Below are 13058 nucleotides of genomic sequence, written 5' to 3'. Positions count from 1 at the left end.
AAAATGGCAGATAATCCAAGTGGCAATGATCTAGCACAATATCTGAATCATACTATTCGTAGCATTTTGTAGGTCACACTGTAGACAGCTTTAGCTCTCTTTAGCAAGAGGTCTAGCTATAAATGCATCAAAAAGAATCATAAGGAAGTAAATAGACATTCAGACAGCTCTCTTCTGCTATTGGGTTCCATGTATTATTCATGATCTGCTGTCGCTTGGATGGGCTGTCCCTCAAGACCATGGCCTTTAGAGAATAGTTATCCCACTTTTTCTCCCATTAAGTTTAAGTGATGTCATTAAGTTGTCCTTTTGTTCAACTGCAGCTACAGCATGACAGGTAGCTCGAAATTGAGGTCCAGTATTTCTGGCACCACACGTATTTATTGGCTTAATGTCTGCCTAAAACGGTCATAAAATAGAAGGGCCTGTACAATTCACTAATCATCCTTGCAAATTAATTTGTAGTTTTTTGCTATCATGTAAACATTGATAGATTTGCCTATTTTTTGTTTATAAAGTAGCTCGAGCACACAGAGGGGCATAAGTACAAGCCCCTATCGCCACCACAACGTCACTTTTACCAACGTTGTGGTGGCGATAGGGGCTGCCCCTTAGGTACAAGGCAGCGTTAAGCCACTTAACGTGGCTTAACGCTGCCTTGTACATAAGGCCCCCTTTCACGCTATGGATAGCGTAAAAGGAGTGGGCAGTGGGTGTTGCGGTGAGCGTTCCACCGCATCACACATTGTATTTGACCCTGTCCCCTATGTACCAGGGTGGCGTACATAGGAGGCAGCGCCAGAATTAGGACCAGGAAAATCCAGGTCTTAAATTGGCGAAACGAGGAGAAATGCATTATTTCTCCTCGTTTTTGCTTTTTCTATGTGTGCTGCCTTGTGCAGCACACATGGAAAAAGCCCAATGCCATATTTTCTTTATGTACAGGAAGGTGTCCCTTCCTGTACATAAACAAACTATTTAAAAAAAAAATAATTTTGTCACTTTCATGTTTCCTGCATGAAGCAGCACACATGAAAGTGACAGAATAGCCCACTGCTCATCGCGCTCTTGAAATCCCTGTGTTTCCTGGACCTATGCGGGAAGCTTTTGTACTTTTCACTGCCGTGGACCCTCGATTCAGGAGGATTCTGCCGGAGGACTTCATCGGGACTGAGCCCACATTTCGCCGCACCCACTTCGCGGGTGCCGCTTCGCTGGTGCCGCTTCGCGGGTGCCGCTTTATAGTTCAAGACACCTGGGGAAGTGGTGTGTGCCTCTTGTGACCGGGCGCTGTGCTGTGGGCTGTGGAAGGGGGCAGAGCCGGCTACTCAGAACGCTGCAGGGACTCCATCATCCAGGAGTCCCTGCGTGACCTGCAACACCTGGTCTGCGTTCGCAGCTCGGCCCCGCCCACTGCTCATCGCGCTGCTTACATAGTAGACAGAAGCCCCCGCTGCGCGTGAGCGCGCGGGAGCACCGGGCGAAGCCCGGGCCAAGGGTGGGCCCGTCTGAGCCTGTCAGAGACAGTAAGAGACTGGACTGGGCCACCTCATTTGCTCTTGACTTTTCATATTATCGTAGCAGGTTCTACGCTCCAACCTGTAAAGCTGGTGTTGTTTGACGATTATTTGGTGAGATTTGTCTCTTTAAGGTTGCACTACGGTACAAGAGCATGGCTGCGAAAAAATCCAAAGGGGATAAGTCTGGTAACAAGGGAGGTGGAGGGAGCATTATTGGTCCCATAGATGCATTTATTACCATCGCCGCCTCGGCTCTGGAAAAGGAGATCTCACAGTTTGCAGCATATCTCTTGATCCTTTGTTCCAAAAAAGATCTTTGTTAGGGAAAATAGCGTCAGTAACGTCTCCAGCCCAAACCCAGACCTTGAGCACCCCTATAATCGATACACTCAAGGAGCATTCAAATACCTCTGACATTAGCGGGCTTGACACTAGCCTGGTCTCCTTTATGGCCTCTCTGAGTATTGAGACGGGGGCCAGAAAAAGCATTGACCAGAGAATCGATCTTTTAGCTGCCCACAAATCCTTAGAAAGCACGCCGGTGTCCGCTCTAAAGCGTAAACGTGGTGGTATTAGACAGAAAGGGGGGGCATATTAAGAGAAAGAAAGCTGCATTATCTAAATACAGGGCATGTGATCACGATAATAACAACATTACCTCGACACAGGGGGAGCTACCCGGCCACATTCACAATAGCTCTATCCTCGAAATAACTGACAATGTATCTAGCGACACAGCGGACATAGCTAATTTTTTAGATAAAATTGAACATGTGGTTAAGTCTCTTACCCTTCCACTTGTAGAGCGTTTGAGAAGGTTAGGTACCCAGCTTGAAGACCTTCAAAAGGTTACCCTGGCGAACTCAGAGATGCTTAAAACAATGACAAAAGCAAAACTTTCGCCGAAGAGTGCACCTACCCTGCCTAATCCCCCTAAAAACACCCAGAAGCCCCCTCCTAAAGAAAAGTTTCCCAAAAGGCCTAGCGCTTCTTCTAAACAAGGTGGGAATCGGGCCACAAGTAAGACCCCCTAGTTAGCAAATCAGGCGACCAAAAGTAGCGTAGCTACTAACAACAGCCTGGGTACTTCCGAGGGGATAGTAAAAAAAAGACAACGTAGTGTACCTAGTAAAACCGTCGGCTTCGTATAGCCGGAGTAACATTAACGAAGTTGACCTGCCACGGGAGTCTTTTCCCTTCATGATTGTATTAGCTGGGGTCCCAGAGTGGAAAAACGACAGGGCAGAAACCTATCACGAATTAAAAAACAAGGTGATGTTTTGGTTGACAAAAAATCGGCCCTTCAGACCAGACCTAAATGGGAAAATCCTTAATGTCAGGAGAGTGACCTGGGTGGGCCATAAAGCAAAGGATCTAGAGGGAGACTGAATTATAGTGAAATTTAGAAACCCGCAAGTAGTGCAGTTCATTAGTGGTTTCCCGAATCAGGACACTTTAGGTGGGATCCTGTCCCTTGACTTAAGTTATTTCTACCCAACGCCCCCTGTCATGGCTGGCAGTGGGAAATTTTTCAATCATTCCCAGGGGGCAAACTATGGACAAAGAAGGTACTGTGTTAACACTCTGCCAGTATCTACCGCTTTTAGAGGTCACCCACAAAACAACTTTTATGATATGCATCAAGTAGGTAATCATTTTAACGTTCCCATCACCAATCGTTTTGATGCATTTTCCGATTTGGAATGGATTGATTGACAAGAGGGGGGAAAAGCGATAGCAAAAGGAAACGAGATCCCCATCTCTCCCCATTTAACTGACAATCGAGTGAACCTGTGTCCCGTGGAGATGGCCGAGAACTCTGCACCTGTTATTTTGAAATCTGTTGACGTTTGCGACTCTTTAACAGGTGTAAATTGTACATCAGATAGGCTGGTCACCCCATCCAGTAGTGTAAACATAAATCTCGTAACCTGGAACATCGCAGGTTTACGGAATAAAATAGATGATCCATTCTGGAGAGAATCCATAGGGGCAGCAGATATCATTGGATTACAAGAAACCTGGGACACAGGGAATATCCTCAGCCTGGACGGTTATACTACGTATTTTCTTGCTGCAGTGGCATCACCCATGGGAAGGGCGAAGGGGGGGCTGGTTACTTTAATTGCAGCAACTATCCCCGGGACTCATACTCAGATAGCTACTGGTTCTCCTTATTGTTTGGCAGTTCAAATTGCCAGTAAAGGGGTTTGCAATATGTTAATTGTAAATTTTTATAATTCCTATGATAGAGCCACTATGACTGACCATCTGGTTATTCTTGACCTCTTTTGGGCAGACTATAGGGAGGCCAATAATAATCATTGTTTGATCATCCTCCTGGGAGATTTTAACATCCATGGGTGCCCAGACAAATGTTTGTCATTTGACCTATTAGGCCCCCCTAAGCGGGGTGATACTCATTTCGAGCACTCTACACAGGGAGACCTCCTTGAAAAGATTTTGGCTGCCCATGGTCTGATGCTCCCGCAAAGGGAGGGTGAGGAGACTCCCACTTATAAAGGTAGTGGCAGTTGCTCCATTATTGGTTACATTTGTATTAGCCTTATGCTGGGGAGCAAAATCATTAGTTATTCTGTGGCTTGGTCACACTTTAGTGACCATAACCCAGTGACCCTCAGCATTGTAGATCTAGTTAAGCAACCTGAAAAATGCCAAAATAGGGTCGATAAGCATGATCTTTGCTTGACAGATCAGGCTCGCAGTATCAGATGGAGCAGGGTTGTTCCTGAAGATTTTTTAAACAACCTTTCAATTAACAGAGGCATGGAGTTGCAGACATGTATGGACCCCGAAGCAGGGGATAAGGAGGTTTTAGATGCTTACCTTAAAATCTGTACTCAGGTAGCTGCGGATCTTAATCGCCCTGGTAAAGTAAAGTACGTTAGGAGGGATGGCTGGTTTGACCATAAATGCTCACTAGCCAACCAAAAATTAAGGTCCTCCCTGAAATGTAAACCTGTGGACAGGTCTAATGTGACTTCCTTAAGGAAAACCTATAAAAGTGTCGTGGAAGCCAGACGACGAGAAATTAGGGCAACCGCTTGGGAGAATTAACCTCCATTGACGTGCTCAAGAATAGCGCCAAATTCTGGTCTGTAGTTAATAAACCTTTTTTTCACGACCATGTAACAATCAATTGGACTGTGGTATCCAGGAACAGGTGTGGTTCTCTCATTTTAAATCAGTCTATGAAGGGGCAAGCATAGGGGAGGAGGACTTACCCACCCCTATTTCTCACCCGTACACTTTATCGGTTACTGAGGTAGAGGTGGCAGAAGCAATCGGGAAAATGACTAGTAACAAGGCCCCAGGTCCCGATGGTGTCCCTGCCGACCTCTTTAAAGCAGATGTCAAGCTATGGTCCAAAGTTTTAACCAATGTTTTTAACAGAGTATGTAAATCTGGTATCCAGGCTACCTGGTCTGAATCAGTCATTGTACCGATTTTTTAAAAAGGTAACAGAGGGGAACCCAGTAATTATCGCCCGATCTCCCTCATTGATTCTGCAGTGAAAGTCTTAGGCCGGGTGGTCTTGAGCAAACTTACAGATAAACTGGAAGAATCGAATACCCTTTCTGTTCTGCAATTCGGTTTTAGGAAGGGGCGAGGCACAATAGACCAAAGCCTCAACCTTCAACTGTTAATTGGGAAGTACACATTTGCCAAAAGGGGTACGCTGTATATAGCATTCATGGACCTGTCCTCGGCCTTTGATCGAGTAAACAGGTCCAAATTATGGGGCTTGCTTCTAAAGTTAGGCATTGATGAAAATATTGTGTATTTCCTAGAAGATCTGCATAGGGACCTCACGGCCACAGTTAGATATGACCGCCAGGGCAACTGCACGGGGAAGTTCGGGATCACGAATGGGGTTAGGCAGGGTTGTATCCTAGCCCCGTTATTATTTACCCTCTATATCAATGAACTAGGTGCCACGTTAGGGAAGGTGTGTAAGGATCTTCCGAGAGCAGGCAAGTCTTTTATACCAGCATTACTTTATGCGGATGATGCCGCTCTTTTAGCTCGCACACCAGTAGGGTTACAACGCTTTTTAAACTCATTTTATGATTTTATGAAAATATTATTGCAGTATGGCTGAACCCTGAACTTGAATTAAATCACGAGGTTTTGAAGGACTGTTTAGCCCTTGAGTATAGTAATTCTATCCCCTGGCTGAATTATGTCAAAAAATTAGCTGACACATTAGGTCGTCCAGATTTGTTTGATCAGCCATCAAATCTAGTCAAGGGGGATGTGAAATGGGTTAAGGAAACATATAAGCTCAGAAAGGGTCTGGACAGAGAAGATAAGGAGCTGACCAAACCATCTGTAAGGGCACATCAGCTATTAATAAATTCCAGTGAGTTAGAACTATACTTGAGAACGGTCAATAACGCTAATCATAGATTTCTGTTGACCGAATTCAGGCTGAACAAATTTCACCTCTTTTTAACTGAACGTCCAGGTTGGACTAGATCTACAGACCTGGAGATCTGCCCCTGTGACGGTTTCTCCATTATGGACACCACGCACTTTATGTTTTTTTGTAAATATCTTAACTCAATCAGAAAAAAGTTCATCCGACCTCTAATTAAAAATAAAGGGTTTAGACAGGTTAAACTGGCCCTTATGTACCTCCAGCTACTGTCTAACATCTGGGAAATGTTTAATGTAGCGAACTTTTTGACTGTAGCTATGAGACTTAGAAAAAAAATTAAGTGGACATATTGAAATAGTGGATGTTAGAATTTGTTGTGTAATGTCTTGTTCCGCGCCGTGTTCCCTTGTCTCAAAAATGTTTGCTAATGGATTAAATTTATTGTATCATATGTATTGACAGTTTTTAACTTTTGTATTGTACCTTGGGCTTGATTCCTGACATTTGTATACTTTTATGGTTTTTGCTATAAACCGAATAAAGTACTTTTTTACTTTGACTTTGACAGAATAGCATTTTAGGATTGTTTATGTGCAGGAAGGGACCCCTTCCTACACATAAACAATCCTTCCCTGTATGCAGACACTGTTGCACTATAGTGCAAGGGTGCCTGTGTTGGCGCTAAGTTGCTAAACTTAGCGCCGTCGCAGGGGTAAATGCAAGGCTGCAGCACATTCTTATAAATATGGTGCAGCCTTGAGTGTCAGAAGTGGTGGAGAGCGTCGTTAAGCCAAGTAGGCTAACGACACGCTCCGCCACTTCTTTGTACATATCCCCCAGAGTTTCTTAAAGAGCAACAGAATTACTGGCCTTTAGCCAAAAGTGTCTACTATTTAATATGCAGTGTGGTTCGGTGTGCCCCAAAGAAAACTTCCTCAGGCTCCAGGCTACACAAAAAGGCATTTAGGCCTAAAGACTATGAGCCCATCTCCTATGCAAACTCCATTGGCTCCCTGTAGATAAAAGGTATATTCCCAAATCTCAGTACTTCTGTGATCACCTACCGCAGAGCTTGGAGCTCTGCGGTAGGAGCTCTGCTGGTCTCAGTGTCATTCCTAAAATAAGGGAAGCAACGACTGATGGAAAATCCTTTCAGTTCCTTCAAGCTCTAGAAAAAACTGCTGGGGTTTCTCCTCTCTATTGCACCTTATTTTCTACTGACAAAATAGCTACCTGAAAGCACATATTGTGAACTTCTCGATCTGCCAGTGAAGTGTAGCACCAGGACACCCAAACAGGTTAGCAGTGCACTTTATAAAATTCGCTATCAATCATTGTTTGCTTCCAGATTGACTAATGCAGTTTGCCTGCACATTGTTAATGCTGATTTCTTTATACCCATACTTATGATGGTATGAGTCGCAGAATGCTATTTTCTATTGATCGAAAGAGCTCTAAATTGCTGACGTTGTTACGCACGAGATTTGGCCAGTTGGTGGCAATGACTATTGGCTGATGAATGCAAAAAACTGGTTTCAGCAGATATTTCCTAAACTTTCTAGCAGGCGCTTGCAGATACAGGGCCACTCTTCACAGCACAAAGGGGTGCCGCTCACAGAGGGAGTTTTGCCTGCAAGGAGTTTGTTGCTGCGGGGACTCCAAAGTCCAGGAGCCCCGGGGAGAGAACACACCTGAGACTGCTTGCCTGGTGCTGCCCACTACTGCTATATAATTCCTTGTGGTACCCGTGTCGCGGGACGCGCGTGGGCGCGTGACGGGCCGTCTGTGGCCATCAGAGGCCGAAAGAGGCCGGGCTGGGCCCCCCCATTTGGCTTTCTGCATAGGGACTGAAGGTTTACGAAAGAGGAAGGTAATGTGTGAACTGTATAAACATGAATTTATAAACCCATTGCTTCCAGAACCCTAACGCACCAATTATCCTATAAGAAGTCAATCGACCCCACTGTAAAAAAAAAAGAGTAAACGGAGGGGGGTAGTCGGAACCTTGGATGATTTCATTATAAGGGCCGAATCAGTGCTTATACACGAGATACAGGCAACCGAGAGAAGACTGTCCTTAGATCTTGGCCCGCACCAACCACGTTTGCCACCTGGGAGTACTGTCGACCTAATTTCTTCTGACATTTTAAGACCGTCCCCGGTACCATTAAGTCCTGGTATAGTAGATACACAAACACCACCTTTATCCCCCTCTGCTAACCAGGACTTAAATGCTCCTGCCACTAACACACAAGGGATTTCGAGCAAGACAGTCAGAGGGCGGATACCGGCTACCTCAGCACTAAGGGGAAAGAAAAATCCAGCGAAAGCAAACCAGTCTAAGACCAGGCAGAAAGTATGGAATACTAATACAGGTGCCTCATGTTGTCGCAGTGGTGATGGTGGTGGTGGCGCGACAGTTGAAGCTTTGATGACCAACTCAACTGCAACTCAGACCGATGATACCCTGGAAAATGGCCATAATACAGCTGACATGGGCATTGAAATTTTGGATACTTTGATGGAAGGATTTGAGTCTAGACTGGATGACCTAATGGAGCTTTTTTGTCAAAAACTCAATGTATTATGGGAGAAAATGCTTAAAACAAATACTGTAGCAGCTAGTATAAATGGGGGTAGGGGTGAGGGAACTGATTTTAACCCAGTATTGAACTGTCAAATTAATGGTCAAATTAATTGTAATGGTGTATCACAATCCCTTAGCGCAGTTGACCTTATGGCGCCCCCTCAAGCTGTACTTTGTGAATCATGTGGTAACAAGGGGGTATCTCCTCCATCAAGTGATGACCCTATTAATAGAAGCAGTAGGATGCCACTAGGTAAGGATGGTACAGGCAACCAGAAGGTGGGCATTAACCAAGATAGGGCGTTTAAGCAGGGCCCAATGCCAGTCAATGGTACCAATGATGTGAAGAGAGATCTTAGTAATCTTGGTACAAATCTTAACTCGGACGTTCTACATCTTCCACCAGCCTCCGCACCTTATGTGCTTGTGCTAACTGGCGTTCCCGCGCTTGGTGAGGGCCAGAGGGAGTCTTGGTCCGATCTCCAAAACAAATCGGTAGACTGGCTCCACAAACATAAGAATTTTGATCCGCGCAGGATGGAGGAAATAATCATGGCCAGGAGAGTAGGGTGGGTCGGACCATCAAATAAATGTATAGACGGGGATTGCATCGTTTTAAATTTTAGAAGACCCCAACAGGTCCGACGACTTCTATCTATTAGAGAACAATCATTTACCCCTTTGACTAACATTAGCGCACTCCCCCTGGGTTATTTTTATAAGCCAACCACAATCCCAAATAGAAGCATTGAAACGGCTATGCCTCAATCTAATAGATACCATGCCCTCTCTAGTTTGGACACACAAGATTGACCATTAGACACGGTACCTATCACAGAAGTCATTGACAGGTCAATTCCAAATTCACCGCTCAGATCTAATTGCTCCCCAGAGAGGATAATTACATCTAGAAGTGGCAATGGAGCAACCTTGAGTATCATAAGCTGTAATGTGGCAGGTTTACCTTCCAGACTTGATAACCTAGATTGGTTAAATATGATTAGGGAATATGACATTGTCATGTTCCAGGAAACCTGGGCCACAGAAGAGCTATATATCGAGGGGTTCCATTGTTTTAGTGTGACATCTCAAACACCTAGGATGGGGAGACCATTGGGAGGATTGTTTCTAGGGATTAACGTGGCTGCTGGGGGAAGCTTTAAAGCAATCTCATCTCGTAGTTTAGATTATCAGGTAGTGCTCAATAAAAGAGGGATCCACTTCCATCTGATAAATTTTTTAATTAACGATTTTCACTCTGTTCCAAACAAGAGTTTTATTAAGCTTTTTCAGACCTGGATACCCAGTCCAATAACAGGGACCCCTTAGGTATTTTATTGGGGGGGGGGGGGGGGGGGGGGGGGTGACTTTAATGCCAAAATTCTTGATACACAATCTGAAAGGGGCTGGCCTATTATGGTCAATCTATCAGCAGAGGTAGAGAGCTTGGCCGGTTGATAAGATCCTATAATCTGTCCAATGTTATGGACCTGGTCGTAGGGTCAACCATGACTAACCATCCAACTTTATAGGGGTAGGGGCTGCAGTTCTATAATAATTTTTATCTTTGTATGCCCTTTGATAGAAAAACAGTTAGTATCAGCCAAAGTTGTTCCTTCTAACTCTGGAGACCATAATCCTATTAAAATATTGATTAACACCGCCCATTGGCCGATTTTTCAGGTAGAATGTGGGGCTACAAATCTAACGTTGTCTACTGACAACTTAAGATTGCACTGGTATGGGGTAGATAATTCCGAAATATTTAGGAAATTGGCAAAGGACAAAATGCACCTTATTGACTCCTGCCTTTCATTACAATTACCATCTGTTAAGATAATTCAGGATTTTAGCAAACTATGTCAAACGATTAAAATCCTCCTTTCTAGACCCACCCCTCAAATGGCAACCACCCCTAGATGGTTCAACCATGAATGCACACAAGCAAACAAGAATTTACGTAGGGTACTCTCAGCTACTCCAAGGTGCACAATAGAAGTTAAACTGGCCAGAAAGAAGTATAATGAGGTGATTAGAGATAGGAAGAAGGATCTCCTGAGTGAACGCTGGGACAAACTCTCTGAGGCTGCCAACCAAAAAAAGGGTAACATCTTTTGGGCAGGGGAGGAGCTTCGCGGGCAACCAAGATGGCCGCATAAGCTCGGAGCTCCGCGGACCCTCCAACCCTCCGCAAATATCCTGTTGGAAATCCTGATCCACATTAGTGGATTCTACTTGGTGGATGGTCGCAGACACGGGAGCAGCTTTCCGCTTCTAAATTGGTGGTTCCTAGGCGAAGCTACGTCGAGCTAAACTCCGTGCCAGGGATGCGCCATTGTCTCTTGGGTGGCTGCCGCCTTCACCGACGCGCCGCATGATTGGAATGCGAAGCGGTTGTTTGTGGTCCCTGCTGGCGGAGTGCTTGTAACTGCGGAGTTGCCTACTACCGGCCTGGTGTGATTATTGACATTGCCTCTGCTCTGTTCGTGTGATTTTTTGCTCGGGCGGTGTAGCCCTTTGTCCTCCTTGGACCCAACATGGCGGGCAGAGGGGACCCCGACAAGACGTCGAACAGAGGTGTTCGTAGGACGACTCAAACGCAGCTGAACAAAATTGACCGGTATGCTCAGCAACGGACCTCGCCCACGGTGGTGGCCTCCTCTAAAGACCTTCATCGTGCGAGCTCGCCCGAAGGCTCTGAGCCTACCCTGAGTGACGTTCTGGGGCCATCGCGGGCATTCGGTCTGAAACGCAAAAACAACACGAGGTCCTGACTCACAAGGTGGACACTCTGGCTGTGGACCTCAACCTTATCAGGGCTGACTTGGGAAAGACTAACGACCGAGTGAAGTCTCTTGATCTCAAGACCTCCAGCCTAACTACCGACGTTTCAGACCTGCAGACGGAGGTCCGGACCCTGAGACTGGCCAACGACCAATTTTCTAGAAGGCTGGAGGACTTTGAAGGACGTGCCAGGCGGCAGAATGTCCGTATTATTGGTGTTCCGGAGGGAGCGGAGGAGGCGGCAGTGGACCTTTTTGTGGAAGACCTGCCCTGTTTTTCGATGTGCCGGACAATGCAAGCGACTGGCTGGACACTTTGCCTCAACGTCGGGAAGAACAAGACGAGCATTCCGGAGGCGCAACTGGTGGTTCCGACCTCTAGGACTTGTTTCTACTGAGCTGATTATGGCGGTTGGTGTCCCTGCTGTCTGTGACTGCTAATACCAATGTTACTTCGATTTTGATGATTCTCCTGTCGTTTACATGGAGGGTGGCGGGAGGGGTTTGTCGAGATTCCTTACTCCTCTTGGGACTTTTTGTAGTCTAGTTCATGGGGCGACAGGCACACTGCTGGTTGGGGGGGCTTTTTAGTCTGCTGCAAGGGTGCAGGGTGGGGGGTGGTGTTGGGAAAGTTTGTTTGTTTGTTTACTTTTCTCTCTTTCTATCTCTTAGGCAATGGGTTGTATACACTGTTCAGTTTCACTTGTTGTTGAGGTGTGTTGGGGCTGGGTGGGGCTGGCAACACGATGATGGGGGTAGGAAACTACGAGTACTCAGTTGGAATGTTAACGGGTTGGGTGACCGCATCAAGAGGGGGGGTCGTGATTCAACTGATTAAACGCGACATGCCCGATGTGGTTCTCCTTCAGGAGACGCATCTGGTTGGGAACACGTGTAAAGCACTCAATCGTAAGGGATACAAAATGGTGGCCCACTCGGGGTTCTCCTCAGGATCTCGGGGGGTGGGAGTTCTTGTTCGTACGTCCCTTCCACTTGAGGTCGACGTCACTCTGATCGATGAGAGGGGGCGATATGCCGCAGTGACGGGACGATGGGAGGGGCGTGCCCTGACATTACTTTCAGTTTACGTTCCCCCGGGCTTACAATCTAGCACTTTCCAAGACCTTGGTGGCGCCATTTTAAATTTGCCTGCTGGTTTGTTGATAATGGGGGGTGATTTCAACTCGGTTTGCTCCGGCTCCTTGGACCGCCATCCGCCTAGAGACCTCCGGGGCTCCCAACTGTGGTTGCCATCTTTCCTTGAGACTATGGGATTAGTGGATAGCTGGCGGCTTTTACATCCCACGCTCTGTCAATTTTCCTTCCTTTCCGGCGCCCATGGTAGTCTTTCCCGGATAGACTATGTTCTCACATTGGCTGCACATGCGCCTGCTGTTTCTGAGGCCGTTTTTTTGGCACGGGGCATTTCCGACCATTCCCCGTTGTGGGTCTCTTTTGATTTTGACATTGTCTTGTCGGATCGGCCGGTGGCTGTTAATCCATGGTATTTCCGCAATCCCAAGACTCGCAATCTCTTGGCCAAGGCCATCGACCTCTATTTTTCTGAGAATGGGGGATCGGTTGGTTCGGCCGCGACTCTATGGGAGGCGTTTAAGACTGTCTTGAGGGGTGAGGCTTTCGCTCTTATAGCGGAGGCCTGTAGAGTCAGGGATGCCGATTTGGTGCGCATCGAGGAGGAGATCATGGAGCTTGACTCCCAGTTGGAGACAGAACCCGATCCCGCTCTCCTGCACGACCTTTCCCTC

At 46.4% G+C, this 13058-nt stretch overlaps 1 protein-coding gene across 1 annotated transcript in view; it reads left to right on the top strand.

The window, feature by feature from the left end:
• LOC147683395 (unconventional myosin-VIIb-like) overlaps positions 1-13058 on the top strand; it is a 1214266-nt gene that overhangs the window by 900645 nt on the left and 300563 nt on the right. The gene's annotated exons all lie outside the window — the stretch shown is intronic.

This window comes from Lissotriton vulgaris, chromosome 11 (assembly GCF_964263255.1).
Source record: "Lissotriton vulgaris chromosome 11, aLisVul1.2, whole genome shotgun sequence".
Lineage (NCBI taxonomy): Eukaryota > Metazoa > Chordata > Amphibia > Caudata > Salamandridae > Lissotriton > Lissotriton vulgaris.
The sequence above is the reverse complement of the archived record's forward strand: the minus strand, read 5'-3'. Positions and strand labels throughout refer to the sequence as shown.